This window comes from Nuphar pumila, chromosome 6 (genome assembly GCF_984573655.1).
Source record: "Nuphar pumila chromosome 6, dmNupPumi1.hap1.1, whole genome shotgun sequence".
Lineage (NCBI taxonomy): Eukaryota > Viridiplantae > Streptophyta > Magnoliopsida > Nymphaeales > Nymphaeaceae > Nuphar > Nuphar pumila.
This window is the reverse complement of record NC_143254.1, coordinates 91,655,294-91,659,546: the sequence shown is the minus strand read 5'-3', so window position 1 is coordinate 91,659,546 and position 4,253 is coordinate 91,655,294. Positions and strand designations below refer to the sequence as shown.

The 4,253-nt window shown below is 49.3% G+C and overlaps 1 pseudogene across 1 annotated transcript; it reads left to right on the top strand.

The window, feature by feature from the left end:
- The first annotated feature begins 349 nt into the window (after positions 1-349).
- On the top strand, positions 350-2,335 carry LOC149835137 (protein JINGUBANG pseudogene; annotated as a pseudogene). The gene is made up of 2 exons (XR_016432444.1): positions 350-1,747; positions 2,029-2,335. The product of XR_016432444.1 is annotated as a protein JINGUBANG pseudogene (transcript).
- The last annotated feature ends 1,918 nt before the right edge of the window (positions 2,336-4,253 follow it).

Genomic DNA, 4,253 nt, shown 5'->3' with positions numbered 1-4,253 from the left:
CCCCCCTCCCCGTCAAATTTCGTTGCTTTCGGCTCCTTTTATATATATATGTATATATATATATATATACACCACCCTCTACTCTCTCTTCCAGCCTTTCAAAAGATTGTTACTCGTTCTCGCCCTCTTTAACTCCCCCAACGCTTTCTTCGCTCGCGGGTTTTCCCGAGATCTCTGTCTTCTTCCATTTCCCCCCTCCGACTCTCATCTCTCTCTCTCTCTCAAGAAAAAAGCCAGAAGCAGAGTAGGAGAGAAAGAGAAAGAGAAAGAGAAGAGAAGGTGAACAGAAGAAACCCACTTTTCCCGACAGGCTTCTCTCTTTATGTGAACAAGGGAGGACGCAGACGGAATGACAGTCACCTCTCACGAGCCCATGAACGCCGCGCCTCCGAAGTCTCCGAACGTTCCCCAGTCCAACTCAGGTGGCGCCTATGCCAACGACGACTACTTCGATCCCCGGCGGAGCAGCGTCTCCCCTGCGAGCCCCGGCTGCTTCAACGACCCGAACGCTCTCAGCGCCGAGGGGTCGCCCTTCGCCATGTCCCCCTGGAACCAGACCGCCTCCCCCTACACCAAGTCCCCCTGGACACTCAACTCCCCCGTGGTTCCCTTCCCCGAGGAAACGTACAACCAAGCGAACGGGCTCATCGGGTCGTTGGTCCGCGAGGAAGGCCACATCTACTCGCTGGCGGCGTCCGGGGAGCTGTTGTACACCGGGTCGGACAGCAAGAACATCCGGGTCTGGAAGAACCAGCAGGAGTTCGGGGGGTTCAAGTCCAGCAGCGGGCTGGTGAAGGCCATCATCATCGCCGGGGAGAAGATCTTCACGGGGCACCAGGACGGGAGGATCCGCGTGTGGAAGGTGCCCTCGCGGAGCCCCGGCGTCCCCAAGCGCTCGGGCACCCTCCCCGCGCTGAGGGACCTCCTAAGGTGTTCGCTCAACCCCAGCAATTACGTCCAGGTCCGGCGCCACCACAGCGGGCTCTGGATCAAGCACCATGACGCCATCTCCTGCCTCAGCCTCAACGAAGACCAGGGCCTCCTCTACTCGTGCTCGTGGGACAAGACGCTCAAGGTGTGGAGGGTGTCCGACTCCAAGTGCCTGGAGTCGATCAACGCTCACGATGACGCGATCAACTCCGTGGTGGCTGGGTTCGACGGGCTGGTGTTCACTGGGTCGGCCGACGGCACGGTGAAGGTGTGGCAGAGGGAGACCCGAGGGAAGGCCACAAAGCACTCGTTCCTGCAGACGCTGCTGACCCAGGAGACCGCGGTGACCGCGCTGGCGGTCGACCCCTCGGGGTCCGTCATATACTGCGGGTCCTCGGATGGGGCGGTCAACTTCTGGGAGAGGGAGAAGCAGCTGACCCACGGCGGGATCCTTCGCGGCCACAAGCTCGCCGTGCTCTGCCTCGCTGCCGCCGGCTGCCTCGTCTTCAGCGGCTCCGCCGACAAGAGCATCTGCGTGTGGAGGCGCAACAGCACGTCCCACTCTTGCCTCTCCGTCCTCCATGGCCACAATGGGCCTGTCAAGTGCATCGCCGTTGAGGCTGACGTCGATGCCGAGGCCGAGGTCATGCCACCTGACCGCCGGTGGATCGTGTACTCTGGCAGCCTCGACAAGTCAGTGAAGGTCTGGCGGGTCAGTGAGGTCGCGCCCGACCTCGGCCAATGCTCGCCGGGCATCCCTCAAAACGAGCCCACACCGGCATCGTTCGTAGCCCAGGTCGTGCAGTCCACACAAGCGGTGAGATGAGTTTTTCGAAATTGCTGAGATGGTCATAACTAAGTGAGCGACTTAAACCAACGGGGGCTCCGCGTGGTTGGCAGGAGCTATCAGTGCACGTCTCTTTGTTGTAGGACATTGCAGGTTCAAAACTCAGTGGTACGTCGAGGGTCGGCCTAACCATAGCTTGCCTTAAAAAAAAAAGTGAGCGAGATCCAGTTAAATGATATGAGTTTGTATAGGCATTATGAATAATACATATTAAAGATGCTAATGGAAGTCTGTTTGACAATGTTTTGTAGGTGGGGGTGCACCTTTGGGGGTTCCAGTTTTAGCCACCGGTAGTCGGATTGCTTGGCCCATTGGTTTGATTCTTTCTCTAACCACCAAAATATGGATGAGAAGAAATGCTTGGTTATGAGTTGGTGGTTAGACGTGTATTCCTTGAGAATTCAATGGAAATAAAAGGAAATTATTAAGAGAGTACTTTCAAAGAACGATTCATCGTTCACATGTATGAGTGTATTCCAAGTCAGAGTCATTATTTGGAATCCTATAAGTATTTCATGTTTGCTTTTTATGATATCAAACGAGGCATGATTATATTAATTTGACATGTTTGTTTTATACTACGAAGAATTAGTTCGAAGTTTCGAACTGATTCTAAACCTTTAATAAAATAAATCAAGTTGTGCACCCAATTTTTGAATAGGAAGAGTGATTCGCTCTCTCGCTTTTCATGCATGCTTTAAGAATATACGGTTGCTTGTGCTACAAAAGGGTCAGCTTTATTGGCTGTGGGCAACCATGGTTGGTCATCTGATCATATAGGACAACCACAGTTCGAAACTCATTAGAGTGTCCTTTTCTGCAAGATGGAAGCTGGGTGTACTCTTTAATGGACAATGGGATATCGGAGGGGTTACCAACTGGAGGCCTGCCAATGTACAATCAGTGATAAGGTTATCCTTGGCTTGAAAATCAATTTTGGTAATTATTAGTGTAATTATGTCTATTGTATCAATGTTATTAGATGGTTAATGGGTCTTCGACCCTAATCGGGCTCGTACATTAAAATATCAGACCAGCTTGGTAGGCTTATTGGGTTGGAATGTGCACAACTCGAGTACCGCTAAGGTGTTGCACTTGGTTTGGATATGGACCTTCTAGATTAGGATCTCACAACATGGGATCCAGTTCAATCTGGGTGCAAATTCATATGTCTCGACCCGTTTATAGAGCGACTAGCTGTGTGTCATGAAGCAAGCTTGCCAAGTGTGTCAAACATAGGGATTGTGACCACCCAATTGCAATGGTTTGATGTTACTGCTTTTCTTGGATATAATTAAGGGGAGGTACCCTACCTAGTGGTTGAGACACGAATGTCAACTATGGGCCAACTGTTGGATTTTGGATCAGACCAGATCCAATCTGGATGCATCACATATTGACATGCATGGGCATATCAAAAGACATATATGAGTGTGGTTCTTGGTTTTTTGAGGTTTTAGGACGACTATGAGGCCGCGTAACTGTTCATTCATGCCCATTAGAAACCTTACGGACCTCCACTAAATCTTCTTATAAATAGGAGAGATCTATGGTAGCTTGATGAGGAGTACCATGACGACATACATGGTTGTTTAGTGCCACATTCTAATGCCACCTATGTGTGTGATTTCTTTCTCTGGATTCAAGGATCTTACTCACCTTTCAATATTCTGGCCTGAACTCATTGAGGGCATCGATTGGTTGAGGAGAACGTCAACCACCCACATCTACCGAAGTGTTGTTCGGATCATCTAAGGCCGCATTCCGGTAAGTGGCTGTTCCGTGATCTATTTTATGCTAACACCAATAACTACCAAGATGATATACACTAGCTACCTTAGAGAATTTTTTTCTCATGCATTGCTATCTTAATAGATTTTTGTGTGAAAAAATACAAACCTATTTTGTTTATCAGAAAAAAAATCTCCTCACATTCTCTTTCTCATTTTTTTAAGGGGTGTTTGCGGGATGCGACTGAGCGTGGACAGACAGGTCCCTGCCGGGGTGCTGTCGTGCGTTTGATGCTCTGGGCCGCAGCAGTTTTGGATAGCACAAATGGCTTCCCATGCAACGCGTTAAGCATGGGATGCACCTGGTGAGTACCAGACAAACGCCAGTTGTTCTGCCCAAGCAGCATTTGTCCGGGGTATCAAACGCCACCTTATAGTCACATCAAGTTCCTCCACATAATGGTAAGCCTCTGGTCAATATACCAAATTACAGGAGCAAATGATAATTACACCTTTGCTTGGCACATATATATCTTAATTCGTAGTAGAAAGGGAAAATATTTCAAGGCTACTCTTTTCTTTAATAGCCTTTACAGTTATTGCTTCCAAAGAAACGTGCTTACTCGTATAGTAATGAGTGGCCATGCAACCTGAGGGCATCAAACTATCTTTTGCGATGAAAAAGGCATAGCCAATACTGGCCATGAAAATGAATGACACCCATCAAACAGTATAGAAGGCTTAAT